This window comes from Nothobranchius furzeri, chromosome 7 (assembly GCF_043380555.1).
Source record: "Nothobranchius furzeri strain GRZ-AD chromosome 7, NfurGRZ-RIMD1, whole genome shotgun sequence".
Lineage (NCBI taxonomy): Eukaryota > Metazoa > Chordata > Actinopteri > Cyprinodontiformes > Nothobranchiidae > Nothobranchius > Nothobranchius furzeri.
This window is the reverse complement of record NC_091747.1, coordinates 74,891,379-74,913,863: the sequence shown is the minus strand read 5'-3', so window position 1 is coordinate 74,913,863 and position 22,485 is coordinate 74,891,379.

The window sequence follows — 22,485 nt, the reverse complement described above, 5'->3', positions numbered from 1 at the left end:
CGAAAACATGTGGGAGCTGATGCAGCAGAGGAAGAGCCAGCCCGGTAAGTAACAGAAAATAAACAAGCTAAATATATTGGTCCATCACTACACGCCGATCAAATTTGGGACTTAGTGTTTTAGCTGAGTTCATTATAGTGGATGTTAAACTTTTTTTTTTTTTTGCCACGTCAGTCTATGGTGTTCTACTTCTGATTGACTAGATGCAATCGTGAATCTCCTCCGTGTTGTGTGTCATGCGCTTGCCAAATTTAGCACGTCTGTTTATAAGAATGTTCTAGTTAAGAGAAAAACTGCACAAACCCATAACTATGTTCCTCATTCAAAAAAGGACAACTCCGCGGAGAAAAATATACAGACGAGCTGTGTCCAGGTGAATATAACGCGGCATAGTTGTACGCTTTCAATTTTTAAATACAGGAGAAATTCAGAAAGTAATTTTTTTTACTATTAAAAGGCTGTTTTACTATCTAACACTGTAAAACGCCTCACAACACATTTTTGTCTAAATAAATGATCACTGTATATTGTTAATTAATTCAAATAATATAATATTGATTTAGTGTTGTAGTGTGTGTGCTGCTTTATTTTATATGTGTACTTATTTCAGTCTATTTGTGTTTCTTATGCAGAAATAAAACAAGCAACGATGGACAACTACATGGGGAACAAGACACTCACCCCCCAGCAATTCTACATTATTTTTTATGGAATTTGCCTCTTATATTTTGATGCCAAAAAATTATTCTGGACTGATATTCTGCACTGTTTAGCTCATTTTACACCACTGACTGTGTTCATGTGCAATAAAATAGATTGCAGTCAACTGCACAATTCTCTAATGTTTTTCTTTTTCTTAACTGAAATGTATTCATCACTCGTATAGGTTAAATAGCTAAACAATAACAAATCGATTAATCGATTAATCGAAAAAAATAATCGACAGATTAATCGATTATGAAAATAATCGTTAGTTGCAGCCCTAACACACACACACAAGGCCGCTGGCCGTAACAGTCCTTTTATTCCTTGAAATAACGCTCATCACCTTTCACCTTTTGTGTCATCTCACGATGACAAAGGGTGGTGTTTGAAGAATATATGACATTGCATTAGGCAAAATATCATATGTCTGTTAGGACTCAGAGTGAATGGTGAAAACCTCTCAGCTATGATGCTGCACCAGATTTTAGATCAAATCTGAGCAAATAACTGAGGCAGATTCAGACGTGGCGGCCATCTTGAAACAAGGTTAAATAGTTGATTAATATCTGATGAATGGTTACAGAACATTTAATTAAAATCCAGCCGGTGGTTTATGAAATGTTTTGCTAAGGCCCCCCCCCCCCCCCCCCCCACACACACACACACACACACACCATGGAATGGAACCTTGCACACCTGCAGAATGTGAGTCAAAGATGGGACGGTGTAAGTAGATGTAATATTCATGTAGCCACAGGCTGCAGTTGTTACTGTGTCCTTGCAGCAGCGAGGTTCTGTAGCTCTATTTTTAGAGACAGGTTGACAATAATCACAGGATTTATTTGTAGTTTTGGTGTCAGATCCTCGATTGTCTTCATCGTCTCAAACTTCACTACAGGTTATTGTCTGCTCAGACAGCTGTGAATTATACGATATTGTATGCAATTTCTTTTGACAGCTCTTCTTTCTCTGGGTCACACATTTTGGCATGTGAATTCAATCATTTGTGAGCAAGACCGCATCTCAGTGGCACTCGTCTCGTCTACATTGTCTTTGTGCTTTTAACTGTGTGGGCATTTCTGCATATGCACATTTCCCCTTTTCAAATCCCACTCTATGAATGCAGCGTGTTACCATGGGAACAATGACATCTGTGACACCACGTGATTTTATCCATCACACTCAGAGAGAAAGAGAGAAAAAAAAGCGCCACTTTGCTTTGAGTGGTCTGTGGTCCCTCTCCAGCTGTGAGTGGTTTGTTTGAGTGCAGAAGGAGGGTGGGCGGTTTTTATAATTCTGCTTCCTTACACATTCAGGTTTGGATATTTGTCATCTCAAAAGCAGTGTCAAAAATGTTTCCATATCCAAGCCTTCTCTTTAGGATCCATTTCTCTTAACAGAACCGGCTGATGGTGTACGATCCCTTTTAAAGGAGTGGAGCTGTCATAACAGAGGTTTCCTTGTCACAGACTTTTAGGACATAATCTTAACTTTCTAACAATGTCAATGACAAATTTTTGACATTATTAGGAAGGAACGCTCACTATTTAGCAGGAAGTTGGATAAAAAGTGAAATTCTGCTCATGTGTTTCTTTATTAAATGTAAAGTTTTAGTTTTAGAAGAGAAGTGTGGAGTTATCTGCATACTGAAATCACCTCTGTTGCTATTCAGTGGAGATTCCGAAAAATGACCAATCAGATTAACCTATGAAGCTTATATCATATTAATAAAAATCTCGGAAACTTACATTTATTAATCTAAGTTCATACATCAACCTGTTTGATCTAATTTTAATCCAAAGATTACTGTTTAATTTAGATAATTAAATTTAATAGCAAAAGTTATTTTGAATCCGAAGCTAGGATCTTTGCTTTCAAATAACCTTGATTTAACGTGATTTAATCCAACCATATTATTTACAGTAATTTGAACTGTTATGGAGAGCAGTTCATTAGCACAGCACCACATTTTTCCATTTAGATTTAAAGTACTGAAAGACAAACATGTCTTTACACATTTGGTCACTATGAAGATGTATCAAATAATACTGAGGTTAATATTTAGCAAGTGTACATCATCTTAGTTAAAATAAGCTTGTTTAAAGTCTGTTTGAGTCTCCAGATTTGACTGTTAGTGAATCTTTTGAAATAAATTCAAATAAATCAACCAGGCCTGTAGCCAGTGACTTTTTGTTGGAGGGGTGGCATCATAGAAAATGTAAAATCTCTGTCACACTAAATGTGGGTGTATATCACATTTTCTATCTGCTCTGCATTAAGTAAACAGAAACAGTAATGGTCCAGGGATTCTGTACCCAATGATGCAGCCACCTCACAGATTGTAGCATATAATAATTTACTGCAGAAAAACAGAGGGATTGATGCAGCGTGGCATGGCTTCAGATTTACTAGACTTGAGGTTGGCTTGGCTTTACATGGTTGGATTGGACTGGACTTGGCTACTGGATATGAACTGGAATTGGAACTTGAACTGGGACTGGAGCAGGCTTGTGGGCTGCATGGAGAATGATCTGGCATTAGCACTATGGCTGCAGGGAGCTGAAATCCTGGGGAGCACACATGGAGGTAATTGGACAGAAACAGGTGAGCATCATTGTTTAATTAAGTGCAGAGGTTGAAAAAAAATGCACAGGAGCTAAATCCCTAACAGTGCTAATGTTTGAACAGATGGATCTTACAACAAACTGGGTTGGATGCTGTAAACTTGTTGGTGTCGGGTCATCTTGGGCCCTGTCCACACGTAGCCGGGGATCTGCCAAAACGTAGATATTTTTCTACGTTTTGTCCTGTCATCCACACGACAACTGAGTTTTTTCACACGAAAACGGATCTTTTGAAAAACTCCGGCCAAAGTGAAGATCTGCGTTTTCTCCGTTTTGGGTGTCTGCGTGTGGACAGACAAAACCGGAGTTTTAAGGTCCGCAACGTCACTTTCCGCGACAAAAAAATGCTGACATCACGTGTGCGACCTGTGTTTACACTAGCCGACTGCGCTCGCTTTATCAATTGTCCAAGTGCTTTTTACTTGTTTGTTTTTGCAAGCGGAATTACTGCTCCTTGCGGAAGACCACAGACGAAGGACAAGGTTAAGAACGGGGGGAAGTACTGCCGCCTACAGGTCTGGCATGTCCTTAACAACGTATTTATCCGGGTACATGTGGACAGAGTTTTTTTTTTAAAACGAGGTGGTGTGGATGCAAGTTTTTGGAGGGGTGCATATTCGTTTTTTTAAAAACCCAGCTACGTGTGGACTAGGCCTTAAATACATCCAGTACCAAGCTACCAGTGATATGATAGAATGAGCTGTAAACATAGGAAAATACACAACCAAAGCCAATACATATTATTTATGGTATTTACTACTTGTTACTGATGTCCAGTGATATTCAGAATTTGTTTGGGTGCTTGAAATCCTTGCAAATTCTTGAATTTTAATAAGCTGTTTTTAAAGTATAGAAAGTGCTTGATTTCTGTATTAAGTCCTTGAAAATGCTTGAAAATCAAACAACACAGTTATGCATTTAAGATGGTTTGATGAAAAAACCCTTCACACTTTTTGTTAATGACACAAAGTAGCAGGCTTGTAGAACACATGAGAGTTGAGTGTGTAAAATAGCAACGAGAAAGCAGCTCATACTGCAGCTCCAGGACTGAAAACCCAATGTTTGTAGCCACAGACAGTCATCCAGTGTGATAAATATATTTCTATCTTGGCTGTAACCATTTAGCTGTCCGTAGGCAGTATATTTTTGTTTCAGAACACATCTTTCAGTTTCAGCTGGCTGCATGTTTTTTGTCCGAGTTGCTGCAGTGAACTGGGAGAGCAGCATGTTTGGTTTTAAAGTCACAGACAAGGACTAAATGCAGACAGGTTAAACCTAAAGCTAAGTTGTTGACATTACGTTTGAAAATCATGATTTCGGGATACATTTCTTTTCTTTTTTTTTTTTTTTTTTTTTTTCCGTGTCCTGTCTGGCTGTGAAGCAAGCAGAATTGATGTCTGAATGCTGGTGACAAGCCTTACAGATTTATTCTCAGGTGGAGCATCAAAGCGTTTGCTTTTAATGTCACGCCTGATACTTGAAACTTTATTGTTATTGTTGTTGAATGCTTTGTAATTCCGACCAGACACGGAGACAGAGGTGAAAGAGAAAGGAAGAGAAAAGGTGGAGAGAGAGGAGGGGGGGGGGGGGGGGGGGGGTTCCACAAAAATAAACAATGAACAAGAGTCTGCTTCTAGACCTGCAGAAAAAGACAAAAAAAAAACAAAGGTACACAAAAAAGGGACACAGCAACAATACAACAAGATCTACCTATCACTGCGTCAACTTGATGAAAAAAAAACAAAAAAAACCTATATATATATATTCATATATATATATATATATATATATATATATATATATATATATATATATATATATATATAATAATAAACATTGCTTAACTGAAGAATCACGATAATAAATCACAATGCATTAAGTGCCCCCCATAGTTTTAAGACCTGTGTTTAACGTGCCCAAGCCCATACTTTTGAGAGCACCATGTGAGCACCTGTGTGTGTACATGCGCTTGTTTATTTAAGGTTTCTCTATAGGAGCGTCCAACAGAGAGTGTGAGGGACCACAGATCCGCCCCCCAAAGATGCGCAGGAGACGGGGGGGAGCTCCAAGTCCCAGAGATCCAGGCGTTGCCCCAGAATGCAGGAACCCCAAGGAGACTGCAACCAGAAAGGCCCCCGCCCCCCTCGAGAGGCACAGAGGATCGCCCCGGGGGGCCACAACCAGCAGCCGGCAGAGTCCCTGGAGATATCAGCGGCAAGCCCACAGGCCCGCCCGCAGCCTCCCACCCCCTAGCCGGCCGAGCCCGGGACCCAGCGACCCGGGACCCAGGGGTGACCACCCCCGCCGGGGACCCAGCAGAGCCCAGGGACCCAGACCCCACCAGGCAGCCACCGGGATCTATCAGGCAGATGCCAAAATCTTAAACCCCCAGACCCGGTTGCCACGAACACTCAGGCAGACCATGGCACAAGCCCCCACACCAGGTGTGGCAGGGGGAGGGGGGACAAAGATCTATATCAGAGAAGTTCCAGGAGAGGGGAGGACCCAAAGGCCCCACCTGACATATACAGTCATACACAAACACAGTCACACACTCCCTCCCTCATGCTCACACATGCACATACAACCCAAGACTTACAAAAATGCACGCCGGACACTCACTCATGCTCCCCATTCACACCCTATTAACTCTGGTCCTGGTACTGCTGCACATGGGGTACAACCATCACCGGTAACCAGAGTTTGACCCTTTCTGCTGGGGTGCTGATGAGCAGGCTCCCCCGCCCAACGCTGAGCACAGCAACCCACCACCCCAGACCCCAACCAGACTGCCAGATCTCCCTCCTAGCCTCCAGCCCCAGGAAGTCTAGCAACAACAGAGGTGGCTAAGACCCCTAGTCTCCCTCCACCTGCTCCAATATAGTGTTGTGTGATCATGAGGTGTATTCCATGGCTGTGGTGAGTGGGCAGTGCGGGCATCATCCGGCATATGCCAGCTGATGCCACCGCACCACCCCACTTACACCCTCAGCCATCAGTGTCTAAGTGCGGTTTAAAATTGGAAGTGGGCACCGGCACTCGGGAGGAGGCTGAAATATCCCCCTGCCAAATGCCGTTGAATGTGCTCACTCCCAAGGCCCTAAGTGTGTGTTTGTGTGGAATGTCGTCAGTGGAAGTGTATAAGGTGCAAGTAAAATTGGAGGGCAGGTTGCCACAGGAATGCAGAAATGGGGTCCATACCCGCACTCCCTGACTTGCCCACCCCCCAAGGTCCTATGTGTATGTTTGTGTGATGATGTGAGGGAGCAGGAGGAGAGAAATATGCGGGGATGGGGAGGAATGGCTGGTTGGGCTTAGCCCTCCAGGGAGCCAGCTCCCCTACTGGCCCCAATAGGCACCTCTGTTGTCAAACCGCCACCCAGGGCATGGAGACCCCAGCCCATCCTGCCAGGGCCCAAAGCAGCAGCATTACAGAGCCTCACGGAGTCCGAGGGCACCAACCCAGCCCCATCCCAGCAGAATATCTATGCCCACCCCTGCATTTGCACAACTTCCAGAATATATAAGACATGGGACATCCAGGTAAGGTTTGGTCCTCCCTGTCCTGGACCTCCCCCTCCCCTGTGATGGAACGGCAGAGGAGCCAAGGTCTACCTGATGCCCCCGAACCCGGGCCAGGCACTGCTGAGTGTTCCTGCCTTCTTCCCGGCAGCATACATGTCAGGACCCGACCCCCAAGGCCCCGCCCAGATCCCCACACGGGGCCGGCCACCCCCAAACCCCGAGCCCCCAGGCCCCCACCCAGACCCGCCCAGGGGTATTGCAGCCGCCAGGCAGTGACCCATGGCCGCCGCCAAGATCCCCAAGGGGCCCCACTCACAACCGCCAGCAGTCCACCCCCCGAGGCAACCCAAGCACCTCCAGAGGGGGGCGACAGCCCCCCAGTCCCAGACACCCCCGGTGAACCCACCTCCAGGGAACATCCAGATACTCCAAACTCAGACCCCACACCCCCCCACCCACACCATCCCGCAGGACAACATCAATGGCCCCCCACCCTCGCTATGTGATGGAACCGATCAAAGGAGCCCAGAGAGATTCATCTGAAGTGGAAGCAGAGGCTATATCAAGTGCAATATGATCTAACAAAAGATTTCTATACTGGTTGATGCAGAGAGTTTCTCTATTTTTCCAATTCACGAGGATAGTTTTCTTAGCGATGCATAGAACCACGTGAACCAAAGATGTTGCAATCGGGACATCGTGCAGCTGTCCCAGTAAACAAAGAGAGGGGGAAGTTGGGATATGACATTTCAGACATTTTGACAGATCCTCACATACTCTACCCCAAAATTCCTGGACAGGTGGGCAGGACCACAGTGCATGAATGTAATTGTCAGGAATGTTGTTTGTGCAGTGTGTACAGGTGTCAGACGATACAAACCCCATCTTGAACATCCGATGACCTGTATAGTGTACTCTGTGTAGAATTTTGTACTGAATTAATTGTAAATTGGGGTGTCTGATCATTTAAAAAGTTTTTAAACAAGATTGGGACCAGAAGCCCTGGTCAAAGCTAACTGATAGATCCACCTCCCATTTTTCAATAGGGATTGCAATTTTATCGTCTATTTTGGACAGTGTCTTATATACTTTAGACAGTAGTTTGGGGGGTTTGAGATTATATAAGTCTAATACCCTTGGTGGTGTTTGTAATTCTATTTTATTGAGCTTAAATTTTTGTTTGACTACAGATTTAATTTGGTGATATTCTAAAAAGCTATTCTTATCCATTCCAAATTGGAAGACTATTTGATTAAATGGGATGAAGTCCAATCCTTCATATATGTGTTCCAGGTATAGGATTCCTTTATTTTTCCAGTCCGGAAGGTTCATCATTTTGTTGTTTTGCAAAATGTCAGGATTGTTCCAGATAGGTGTGCGTCTGCATGGTACTAGTGAAGACTCTGTCATTTTAAGATACTCCCACCATGCTGTCAGAGAAGTGCTGATACTAATACTTTTAAAGCTTTCATGTTTTCTTATGCTTGAGCTAATAAATGGTAAGTCTGAAAGCTCTATCGTATTGCAAAGTGTCTGTTCTATATCTAACCAGGACTCATCTAATGGGTTATCTTGCAAACATCTTGGTATATATTGCAGCCTGTTGGCTAAGAAATAATAATAAAAGTTGGGTAAATCCAGTCCTCCTCTGTCTTTGGTCTTCTGAAGCGTTTTTAAGCTAATTCGTGGAGGTTTATCCTGCCAAAGGAATTTAGTAATTGAGGAGTCCAGAGATTTAAACCAGTCAGCTGGTGTTTGTTTGGGATCATCGAGAATAAGTAATTTATTCTGGGTAAGACCATCATTTTAATTGTAACAACTCTCCCCATGAGTGATATTGGTAAGGATTTCCATCTTGCAAGATCATCTTCCACTTTCCTTAAAAGTGGGATGTAGTTTAGTTTGGTTAGATCTGCTAACTTGGGAGAGATATTAATTCCCAGGTATGTGATATTCCCTGACTCCAATTGTGTATTAAACAAATTGACAAATGAGAAATTAATTGGTAGAACTGTGGATTTTAACCAGTTTATAGAGTAATCTGAAACACTTGAAAAAGAGTTTATCAGTTCTATTGCTTGGGAGAGAGAGGATTGAGAATTCTGGAAAAAGAGTAAAACATCATCTGCATAAAGACTGATCTTATGTTCTATTTTCTTACACTTTATCCCTTTAATGTCTGTTGTTTGCCTAATTGCTGCTGCTAGTGGTTTGATAAAGATAGCAAATAGTGAGGGGGAGAGTGGGCATCCCTGCCTGGTCCCCCTCTGAAGACAGAAGCTAGCTGATATTTGGTCGTTCGTCCTGACACGTGCTGTTAGTGAACTGAATAATGTTTGTAGCCAGTTTATGAAGAAGTTCCCAAAGCCAAACTTATGTAAAGTTGCAAATAAGAACTTCCAGTTAACTCTATCAAAAGCTTTTTCTGCATCTAGAGATAATATACTAGTTTCTATGTTTCTACTGTAAGAGAAATCTATCAAATTAAGTAATCTACGTGAGTTTGTGGATGACTGTCTACCTTTAATGAAACCAGTTTGGTCAGGGTGAAAAGAGAAATTGGGCGATAGCTGGTAGGAAATGAAGGGTCTTTGCCTGGTTTTAACAAGAGACTAATATTGGCTGAATTCATGTTCGGCTGTAATCTGCCGCTCTCTTCAATTTCCCTCACCATTCTGAAAAATGTTGGAGCCAGAATGATCCAGAATTCTTTGTAGAATTCTACTGGGAACCCGTCTGGACCTGGAGCTTTCCTATTAGTCATGGATTTAAGGGCTTCCTGGAGCTCCGCTGATGTTAGTGGCGAGTCCAGGACTGTAACTTGGCTGTCTGATAATTTAGGAAGTGTTATCCTGTCAAGGAACTCATTGATCTCATGATCTGATGGGTTTATCTGTGGTGAGTACGTTTGGTAAAAGTCTCTGAAGGTGTTGTTTATTCTTTCAGGGTCATTAACTATATTCCCGGTTGAGTCTTTAACAGCAGATATGGTAGTTTTCTCTTTATTTATCTTTAATTGGCTAGCTAAGAATTTACCTGATTTATTACTATGTTCGAAGTTTTCTATTCGTAGTCTTTGTGCTAAAAATTGTGTCTTTTTGTCAATAATTCCATGAAGTTCTAATTTAGCTTTACGTAATTTGCTCATTGACTCTTCTTCTGTGGATGCCTCTAAAGACTTGATGATTTCCTCTAACTCCTGAATACGTTTGTTTTCTGTTTTTTTCCTATGTGATGAGAAAGAGATTATTTTACCTCTCATCACTGCCTTTCCTGCCTCCCAAAGAATAGGTGCTGATGTTCCAGGCAGGTCATTATGTTCTAAATATAAAGCCCACTCCTTTTTAAAAAAATCAATAAAACCTTCGTCTTTAAGCAGTGATGTATTAAACCTCCAGTTTTTGCTTGGTGGGATTGTCTTTTTATTTACCAGAGTTAAAGAAACCGGAGCATGGTCGCTGACAACTATGGGGTGTATCTCAGTGTCTGAAATTTCAGCCAACAATGAGCTGCTGACTAGAAAATAATCCAAACGTGAGTGAGAGTGATGGATGTGCGAAAAAAAAGTATACTCTCTACGGTTAGGATGAAGAGATCGCCATGCATCACAAAGCCCATAATCACTCATGTACTGTTTAACTATATTAGCGGATTGCCAATTGCGCTGAGTCCCAGCTGTAATGAGCCTGTCTGTTAAGGAATTCATCCAAAAATTAAAATCACCTCCTAGTATAAGTGGACAGTCCAAGTGTTCGGAGAGTACAGAGAAAAAATTATGAAAGAATGGAGGGTCATCAATATTTGGACAGTATATGCTGACGATACATAAGCGTTGGTTATGTACAGATATTTTTAACATTATAAATCTACCCTCTGGATCAGAAACTGTGTCCAATACTGTGAAATTGATGTTTTTGTGTATTAAAATAGCTACACCTCTTTGCCTAGAGTTATAGCAGGCAGAGAACATGCTGGGAAACTCAGGTGTTTTAAGTTCATCTGCGGATGTGGCAGATCTATGAGTCTCTTGTAACAATATTACGTCTGCTTGCACTCTCTTTAACTGATCAAAAATTTTTTATCTCTTCTCTCTAGTGCCAGCCCCATGTACGTTCCATGAGACAAACCTTAGTGCACCCATAGATGTGTGTGTGAGTAGCTAAAATATGACGCCTTCATGTGAATAAGATGGAATAAGTATATAAATGTATAAATAGTATGTTAATAAATAACAAAAAAGTAAATAATAATAATAATAATAATAAAGATCCAACAGTGTTTGTGGTTGTATTATTTGACACATAAATTATGATATTGTGCTGTGAATTTAATATATATATATATATATGTGTGTGTGTGTGTGTGTGTGTGTGTGTGTGTGTGTGTGCGCGCGCGCGTGCGCGTGTGTGTATGTATGCGTATGTGTGTGTGTGCGTGTGTGTGTGTGTGTGTGTCGAGTCTGACTCAGTGTTGGAAAGTTGTGTGGTTGTGCCATACAGGAGTAAAGGTACAGAAGCAGGTAAAAAGGAAGGGAAAATACAGATATAGGTTAAAAAAAGAAGAAAGAACTAAAAAGAAGAGGTGATGGGGTGTAAGGTGGTGATGGACAGGTGATCTTATCATCTACAAAACGGATTTAGCAGCTGTTTAATCCTGACGTGATCAAACCCAGTGAATCCTGATAAGAATAGTAAATGTCTGACCTGATGTTGGGCTAAAACAGCCAGTCAGTCACTCCTCGCTCCTTGTAAAGTTTATTGTCCACATAAAGCTTATCCACCGCGATGACAGCTCTCTTCCCATCCTGGATAAACTTTTTACGCAGCGGAAAGAAGACCCGGCGTCGATCCAGAATTTCCTTCGGGAACTGATCATTCACGCTGAAATCTTTTCCTTTGAGCTCTCTTTCGTGACTTTTAACAAGATCTTTCTGCTTAAAATGTTCAAATTTAGCCACGATGGGACGAGGTCTTCTGCTGTCCACTCGTCTAGCTCCAAGGCGATGTACCCGGTGAAATGTGATGTTTTTAACTTTTTCTTCTGGAATCTTCATTTCTGTCTGGAGAAAGTTCTTTATTGTTTGCTCGCAGTTCTCCGCTCCTCCCGCCTGCTTCGGCAGACCTGCGAACACCAAATTATCCCTCATGCTGCGGGCCTGAAGGTCTAAAACCGTCTCCTTTAGAGTTTTGTTGTCCTGGGTGATCCGCGTCATTCCCTCTTCCAGGGAAGAAACGGACTCCCGCAGAGACGCGTTCTCAGCAGCGAGCCGCTCAACCTGCTCCTGGCTGAACTCCAGAGACTGACGGAGGTTCTGAAACTCCTGGTGAAGAACCTCGAGCAGATGAAGTCGCCCCTCAAATCCCAGAAGCCGTTTATCTATAGAATCTAATAATTCTAATATGTCCTTACGGGGAGATGAGGCCTCAGGCGAGTCCTGAGGACGGCTCCTCTTGGTCCCAGCAGGTGCTTCAGCCTCAGCTGCTGATTTCTTCGGACCCATGACGAATAACTCAAAAACTTCGTCCATATAATTTAACAAACTTTCTGAATTTTCTTCACTTACCTCCAGATTGAGTGAGTTATACTTACCAGATTATTTTTTCCGTTGTCAGTAAATAAATTAGGCGAAAATGTGTCTTAATTGTTTGTGGATGTTTGTTAACGAGCTGCCATCAGCTTCAAACGCTGCCGTGTATCCGGTGATCGGCCGTCAGCGCATGTGCATGCTCACCTCTTGAAGATCTGCGTTTTCTCCGTTTTGGGTGTCTGCGTGTGGACAGAAAAAATCGTCCGCAACGTCACTTTCCGCGACAAAAAAATGCTGACATCACGTGTGCGACCTGTGTTTACACTAGCCGACAGCATGGATGCCCTCAGAGCTGCGCTCGCTTTATCAATTGTCCAAGCGCTTTTTGCTTGTTTGTTTTTGCAAGCGGAATTACTGCTCCTTGCGGAAGACCACAGACGAAGGACGAGGTTAAGAACGGGGGAAGTACTGCCGCCTACAGATCTGGCATGTCCTTAACAACGTATTTATCCGGGTACGTGTGGACAGAGTTTTTTTTTTAAAACGAGGTGGTGTGGATGCAAGTTTTTGGAGGGGCGCATATTCGTTTTTTTTTAAGAACCCAGCTACGTGTGGACTAGGCCTTAAATACATCCAGTACCAAGCTACCAGTGATATGATAGAATGAGCTGTAAACATAGGAAAATACACAACCAAAGCCAATAAATATTATTTATGGTATTTACTACTTGTTACTGATGTCTAGTGATATTCAGAATTTGTTTGGGTGCTTGAAATCCTTGCAAATTTTTGAATTTTAATAACCTGTTTTTAAAGTATAGAAAGTGCTTGATTTCTGTATTGAGTCCTTGAAAATGCTTGAAAATCAAACAACACAGTTATGCATTTAAGATGGTTTGATGAAAAAACTCTTCACACTTTTTGTTAATGGCACAAAGTAGCGGGCTTGCTCTTCCCTGTAGAACACATGAGAGTTGAGTGTGTAAAATAGCAACGAGAAAGCAGCTCATACTGTAGCTCCAGGACTGAAAACCCAATGTTTGTAGCCACAGACAGTCATCCAGTGTGATAAATATATTTCTATCTTGGCTGTGACCATTTACCTGTCCGTAGGCAGTTTATCTTTGTTTCAGAACGCATCTTTCAGTTTCAGCTGGCTGCATGTTTTTTGTCCGAGTTGCTGCAGTGAACTGGGAGAGTAGCATGTTTGGTTTTAAGGTCACAGACAAGGACTAAATGCAGACAGGTTAAACCTAAAGCTAAGTTGTTGACATTACGTTTGAAAATCATGATTTCGGGATACATTTCAAAAGATATGCTAGTTACTTTTGAAGGCGAGCCTTTTACTTTTGAAATTGTGTATTTGATCAATTAAATATATAAGCGAGTTACTACCTGCTAGCCACCAAAGCTACATTTACCAAACAAAAAAACTAAAAAAAAATCCTAATTAGTTGACTTACTTTTAAACTGAACTTTGCCCCAAAGTAGCTGCCGGCTTCTGATCCGCCATCCTTTTGAAACTACCGCCGTGTATTCTGGGTAATTTTTGACAAAGGCTAGGTTACAAGACACCTAGTTAAACAGCTGACAAAGGGAGAACACACGCCAACATAACCATTGGAACACAGCTTGGCGGTTCCTCATGACATCTCCTAGGCAACCGGGGCGAGGCCAAGACATCAAGGCAAGGTTTGGGAAACACACTGATAAACATCCTAACCCCCAAATTCCACTACCTCCGCTCCGCTCCGCTCCGGTCCGCCCCCGCCTTCCGCAGCCGCTCGCTTCCGAACTCAATTTTACTGGTACCCGCTCTACAACGGCTCCGCTCCGGTGCGGAGACCTGAGGGGGGCAAACAAGCATGCGCGGGATTTTCGAGATCTTGCGATACAGTCCGAGCAATAAACGCGGAAGTTAGATCCAAACACCCGTTGTGCGGGAGAAGCATCGGAAATGAGCTGTTTAATCTGCCCATCATTGTGTTGAGAGATCAGCAGTGTTTGGATCAACAAAGTGTGACTACTTTGATAGTGGCAACTGTATTTATGGCTTATTTTTGTGCATTTAAACTTCAGCCGCCATTGATAGTTGTTAAAAGTTGTTAAACCTGTGCATATGAAACAAAAAACGCCTTTTGTTTAGCGATTTATTGTGAAAAACGGAAGATGTGCTTGCTCCTTTTCCTGTTGGGCCGTTGTGATTTCTGTCCATTTACTGCGGAGGTGCTCCGGCGTCCGGCAAAAATAGGATCGATTCTATTTTTGCCGGACGCCGGAACAGAGGGCGCCGCACTGCCGGAGCACGGCCGCAGTAGTGGAATTGCTCTGATTGACTAGAACGGGACCGATTTTGCTCCGGCGTTCGTGTCGGAGCGGAGCGGAGGTAGTGGAATTTGGGGGTAAGTCTCTGGGCGACGCCATATTGGATGCCATTTTTCCTTCTGTGGAAGTCTGTGAGAATAAAACGCATTTACTGATTTGTATCAAACAGTTATAAAATGTTCATTAATAATAAATATTGTTGCTTTACACATTTACCTCTTCACTCCTTGCCAGTGATGAAAGGGAATCTGATGTTCTTGTCATTTTGCTGGAGGTTGCAATCCCAGGGATTTTTGACCCTAATGGCCATCCGTTGGACACGTCTTATTTGAACACAAAAATGATGCTTGCTTGCAGTGATTTAGGCATGCAGTGGCCCCTATCGCCAGGGAAAGTACACACTGTCACTTTAATGTCAAATGTGTGGCGCTTAAAAAGTTTGAAAATTTACATCGACAATACTTGAAAGTACTTGATTTTGACGGTGGGAAAAGTGTAGGAACCCTGGATATTATAGGCCGTTGAGTTATTTTCATCAGGCTGTTTTAAAGAATGTGTCACACACACACACACACACACACACACACACACACACACACACACACACACACACACACACACACACACACACACACACGCACACACACTAATGGGTAAAAAGAGTGGTGCCACAGAGGCACATAACTGACAGTAGCGTTACGGGTGCCTTTTGCTTTTTGTTGTGACAATAAACAAATGTTTGTTTACACAAACAGTAATGCTGACTTGATGGAGGACACAAAATCTTGCTAAATGAACTATCTATTATTATTGTTTTGATCTCAGCATGACAGCTACCTCTACAGCTGCTGTCTGTTCTCATCTTGAAACAACACCACAGAGAGGGCAGTCAGAGATGATAAACTCAGGATTAACCTGTAATCCGGTAAGAAGTCAGAGTACAGACTAACAACGCCCACTGCTGCTGCTCACTTATCGTATGTGTGCACACAGCGTTTTCCTTGGGGGTGTGTTTGATCGCCACTTGTGTGTGTTTGTCTGTGTGTGTGTTTTGTCTGCATATACAGATCCACATCCTCCAGAGTTAACTCTGCTGCTGGTATTTGGATTCATATCAATCTAACAGACGGACAAACCGGTTTTAACTTTAAGACGTTTGTTTTACGAAACTGAGAATTAATCAAAAACTAGTATCAAAACTAGCTTTAGCAGTGTGCACAGGCAAAAGCTAAATGAAAGTGTTATTCTGTTTGCTCTCTTTACTTTAAATCAGTAACTTTAATAAACATTATAACAAACACACATTTACATATTTTACGTAAACTAATTATGACCGATATTAATTTCAATTATTTCTACAAACCTTTGCCTGAAGATGAAGAAAAGTCCCCATCAAAGTCCCTCTCCATCTGGGGTGATGGTCCTCTTTGAGACTCTGTCTCTTCTGACCTGATCCCAGTACAGATGGGCAGGGCCGGCTCTGCAGATGGGGGGATTGTGGTGTGAAGCTCTTGGAGAAAGGCTCAGGAGGAAGATGATGGCCATTTGGAGGGACCAGGGTGGGGATCCGGGTTCATCCTATCCGAGTTACTGTGATCACTTATTGTAAAGTGTGATAAATATGTTGATAATTAAGTCCTGTTTGCTTTTTCTGACCACTATTGGCATGATTGAAGTTCTGAACAGTTTTCATTCATTTCCTGGGGCGGTGGTGGCACAGGAGTTAAGTGCTCGCCCCGTAATCGGAAGGTTGCAGGTTCGAGCCCTGCTCAGTTTGTTGCTGGTTTTGTGTCCTTGGGCAAGACACTTAACCCCCCGTTGCCTGCTGGTGGTGGTCAAAGGGATCAGTGGTGCCGGTGCTCGGCAACCTCACCTGTGTCAGTGCACCCCAGAGCAGCTGTGGCTACATTGTAGCTCATCCCCACCAACGTGTGAATGGGTGAATGACTGATTGTGTTGTAAAGTACCTTAGGGGGTTCCAGGACTCTAGAAGGCGCTATATCAAATACAGGCCATTTACCTTTTCCTCGCCTCATCAAGCAACCATGCTCACCTGTGCCTGGTCAGTTTTTTTCCACTTGTGCTCCCATGATCTAAGTTCCCTGCAGCCCCAGGGCTGATGAAGGATCATTTACATTTTTCAGGCAATCCACAACCTTCATGCAACAAATCTATAAGGTTCTCCTTATATCACTGATATGTTAAAGCCCTGTATTCCACCCGGAGCACTGGGATCCACAAACCAGAACCTTCTAGAAGTTCCAATAACCTGATTCTAAAAGTCGAGGGGATCGCTCTTTCCAGGCTTTTGCACCTCAGCTTTGGACAGAACTTCCTTTAATTCTAACCACAGTTTGGACACCTTTAAAAAGCAGCAGAAGGCACTTTTATTTAAAATACATTTTGTTTAAGTCTTCTGTGTTTTCTTCATCTTTAATATCATTTTCAGTTTTTAATGATCTTTCATTTGTTTTACAATATTTGCTTCTAATGACAGTTTTGATCTTTTAATGACGTTTTAAGTCTGATGTGTTTTTCTTTGTGATTTTTCCTACTGTGATCGGTGCTATACAAACAAACGGTGTTCACTACAAACCTTGATGCTTCTCGTAAGCCGGCTTCAGCTCCAGTTCATACCCAGCCAAGCCATGCGAATAAGTCACCTTCATGTCAAATCAAGTCAGGTCAATTTAAAGTCCCACCATGCCTTCTTTCCTTACTTTAGGAAATCTTCACTATGTGCTCCATAATGTGTGTTGGCTGAGTCCTTTGGTCCAATTCAGTTATAATACCACACCCACAATGGTGTTCTGCCTGGTATCAGTGATTGGATTTGAAGCAGACACTGACCTGCTGTGCAACTGTGCCATGCCACGGTGTTGTTGGAGGGGAGTAAATCCAGAGAAACTGTGTTTTGTGAGCTGAGAGCTGATTTGGTCAGTTCTCTGAGCCCTCTTCCAACTGGGTAATCGGCTTCATTGCTTACACGGTTTGGAAAAGTTTTTTTTTTTTAAATACTTCTTTATAACATAGAAACTAACTTTTTTTTTGCGTATCACTGAGAGTTGGATCTCTATGGATGATTCGGATACAGGGCCCTGTCCTAGAACCCCTGTTATTCTGTCCTTTCCTGCCGCCTCTCCACCTGTATGCAGATGATTGTCAGATCTACATCCCCTTGCATCAAGGGGTAAATAACTTGCTTAATCCATTGCTAGCTTGTCTGGAGGAAGACAATCCCTGGATTCAATTCAATTCAATTCAAGTTTATTTATATAGCGCCAAATCACGACAAGAGTCGTCTCAAGGCACTTCACATAATAAACATTCCAATTCAGGTCAGTTCATTAAGCCAATCAGAAATAATGTTTCCTATATAAGGAACCCAGCAAATTGCATCAAGTCACTGACTAGTGTCAGTGACTTTACAGCAATCCTCATACCAAGCAAGCATGCAGCGACAGTGGAGAGGAAAACTCCCTTTTAACAGGAAGAAACCTCCAGAGAATCCTGGCTCAGTATAAGCAGCCATCCTCCACGACTCACTGGGGATCGAGAAGACAGAGCAGACACACACACACACACACACACACACACACACACACACACACACACACACACACACACACACACACACACACACACACACACACACACACACACACACACACACACACACACACAGACAAGTAATGTGTCTACAGTTATATTGTGATGTCTTAGTAAATATTCTATTTGGTGAAAGATAAACTTTATTGTATTTATCCTAGTGGATCTATAACTAAACGGATAAACTAGTACTAGCACATCAAAAGTCAAGGAAACCAAAAAGTTATTATCAGGAGAGAGAGAATGTTTAAGTGGATGGATGGCATCAAATGTTTTGCATTTCAATGAGAGCAGAACACAGGACATAATTATTGGCCCCAGAGAGAGTATTCGTCAGGATCATAATCAGGACCATGGCGCTGAATGAACGGACCATTGTTACTAATCCAGGGTCAAAGAGTGATGCAGTCCTGAAACTTGATGCACGGGTAAGGACCGTTCGGTCTTGTTTTAACCTGCAGTGACTGGCTGAGATGTGTGACACATGTTTTTGTCCATCAGACTGATTTCTGCAACACAGAGTCAAGCTCCAGTTGCATGCTTGCATTTGGTCCGGAACTCTGCAGCCAGGTTCTTAAATGGAGCTAGGTGGAGGAAACATGTCACTTCTATGTCGACATCTATGCACTGGCGTCTGCTTTATTACTGGGCGAAAATTTAAAACACTCCCGTGCGCTGCAGCACAACACTCCGAGTGTTTAGGGGCATTGCTGCATGCTCCATCTCACTCTCTTCGCCTAACTGAGCAAGAGTTTGACCCACGGTCAAAACTCAATTCCTGAGCATTTTTATTATTGGCACCAACCCTCTGGAATGGGTTGCCCTTAGTTCAAGAGTTGCAAAGAAGACTCATTTTTACTTGTTGGCCTTCTAACATGTACCTTGAATCTGACCTGATGCCTTTTGTTTATACTCCTTTATCTTTTTTTTATTTCTACATGAGTTTTTTTATTCCGTTGATCCATTTTTACTTTTAACTAGGGATGGGTACCGAATTCGGTACTTTTTAAGGCACCGACCAAATTCCATAGTGCCGACCGAGCACCGATTCACGTCATGTCAAACGGTGCCTCGTTTCGGTACCCGTCCTTCATAACGAGAACTTGCCAAGACAGCTGCGCATGCGCAAGAGCGTTATGTCGTCGGTCCCTGCGAGCGAGTTGTAAACAGAGCAGCATGGTAGAAAGAACGCACGCTAAAGCTTGGGTCCACTTCACTAAATGTGATGGGTAACTGGGTGATGATGATGAAACCAGCGACAATGATCTAAGTGAGACATCCTTATCTTAATCTTCTCCGGTAGGTAAATAAAATGTTTACGATAACGTTAGCTTGATATGTTAGCTTCCGTTTCGCTAATGGTGCATTCGCTTTCTCCTCGGAACTCCAAATTTCCGACTAGAACATGAACGCGCTCTAAAGTTTGGTTTCACTTTACTAAATGCGACGGGTGATTGGTTGAAGATGAAACCAGTGACAATGATCTAAGTGTGAGGCATCATCGTTTTAATCTGCTCCAGCAGCTAAAGAAACTGTTTAAGATAACGTTAGCTTGATATGTTAGCTTCCATTGCCACCGTTATCAGCTAATGGTGCGTTCGCTTTCTCCTCGGAAATTCTAACTTCCCAGTAGGAAAAATCAAATGAAAAAAGACGGCAAAAGGAATGAAGATACACAGTAAATTTAGTTCACAGTAAAGATGTTTGCTTCAGTTTAATTATCAGCTTATAAAACTACAAGGACGATGTTAAAATACAAACAGTTGAATGTTATTTATCGTGATATTTATCAAATATTGTTATATATTGAGAAAAATATATATTTAATTATAAAAGAGAATTAAAATAATAAACACTCAAAAGTATCGAAAACTGGTACCATTAAGTACCGGTATCAATTCGTAGGTACCGAGAATTAGTACCGGATCGATTCAAATGTCAAAGGTACCCATCCCTACTTTAAACTAATGTTTTAATTTTTAAAAATTTTAATATGCATCAACACCATTATTGTCTTATGAATTCAGCGCTTTGAAAGTGCTCTTCAGATAGAAATGATTTATTGAGAAGTAAGACCGAATTGTCACACTTTAACACCTTTAGTCTGATCCAGTACAAACAAATGGTTTCAGCATCATGACAAAATATGTTTAATGATGAAATAGAAATAAATGTTTCATATTTTACTGTTATGGACCGATAATCCATCAGCTAGAATCTCTCCTAATACATCTGCATGTAGGTTAGAGTTCGCAAATGAACTGATTCTCTTGAACGACTCATAAACATGAACTTCGGGAGCCGAGTCGCGGCTGGGGGAGCCGTTCTTTCTGTCCTTATTTTTGTCCTATGTGCTTTTCACACAGATGCACACAAATGAGCTCCTCCGTGAGACAGAACAGTTATAGGAGTTGTGATGTGACGTTCACGAACGAATCAACTCTTTTGAACCGGTTTTGAAAGTGAACGATGAGAGCCGAGTCCCTGCAGAGAGCCGTTCATCTTGTCTTTTGGTCACAAACCTTCCCAGAAGTCGGTAAAGCACACCCGCTCAAACCCCACCCACCGCTGTGAAGGACGTAGGAGGAACGCTACCCAACCACCGTGCGCCCTCACGGACACCGGAGGAACACGTTCCTCTTAACTGCTCAGTCTGTCGCTGTCGTTGTGTCCTTGGGCAAGACACTTAACCCACGTTGCCTGCTGGTGGTGGTCGGAGGGACTGGTGGCACCAGTGCTCGGCAGCCTCGCCTCTGTCAGTGCGCCCCAGGGCAGCTGTGGCTACATTGTAGCTCATCCCCACCAGTGTGTGAATGTGTGTGTGAATGGGTGAATGACTGATTGTGTTATAAAGCGCCTTGGGGGGTTCCAGGACTCTAGAAGGCGTTATATCAAATACAGGCCATTTACCATTTTAACGAGACCCACAAATTTGTATTAATCACTCTGTAATGACGCGATGGTCTGTCTTACAAAAGAGGCTTAAGTAGCAAGCATGTCCACTTAGTCTTTGATTTGGACTAATAAATATGGCAGTTTTATCCATTTATCCTTCTGTCCATGCTTAAATTGAAGTAGTTGCCATATACACAATGTTGGAGTTGAAGCATGTTTAGGGATGGGTACCTTTGACATTTGAATCGATCCGGTACAAATTCTCGTTACCTACGAATCGATACCGGTACTTAACGGTACCAATTTTTGATACTTTTGAGTGTTTATTATTTTAATTCTCTTTTATAATTAAATATATATTTTTCTCAATATATAACAATATTTGATAAATAATTAATAAATATCACGATAAATAACATACAACTGTTTGTATTTTAACATCATCCTTGTAGTTTTATAAGCTGATAATTAAACTGAAGCAAACATCTTTACTGTGAACTAAATTTACTTTGTATCTTCATTCCTTTTGCCATTTGATTGTTCCTACTGGGAAGTTAGAATTTCCGAGGAGAAAGCGAACGCACCATTAGATGATAACAATGGTAGCAATGGAAGCTAACATATCAAGCTAACGTTATCTTAAACAGTTTTTTTAGCTGCTGGAGCAGATTAAAACGATGATGCCTCACACTTAGATCGTTGTCACTGGTTTCATCTTCACCCAATCACCCGTCGCATTTAGTAAAGTGAAGCCAAACTTTAGAGCGCATTCATGTTCTAGTCGGAAATTCGGAGTTCCGAGGAGAAAGCGAACGCACCATTAGTGGAACGGAAGCTAACAAATCAAGCTAATGTTATCTTAAACATTTTATTTACCTACCGGAGCAGATTAAGATGAGGATGTCTCACTTAGATCGTTGTTGCTGGTTTCATCATCACCCAGTTACCCATCACATTTAGTGAAGTGAACCCAAGCTTTAGCGTGCGTTCTTTCTACCATGCTGCTCTGTTTACAACTGGCTCGCAGCGACCAACGACATAACGCTCTTGCGCATGTGCAGCTGTCTTCGCAAGTTCTCGTTATGAAGGATGGGTACCGAAACGAGGCACCGTTTGAAATGACGTGAATCGGTGCTCGGTCAGTACTATGGAATTCGGTCGGTGCCTTAAAAAGTACCGAATTCGGTACCCATCCCTAAGCATGATAGGAACAAGTTATGTCCAAGATTAACGTAAGTCTGTGGCAGCACAGAGACCACCCCATGCCCCCTTCAT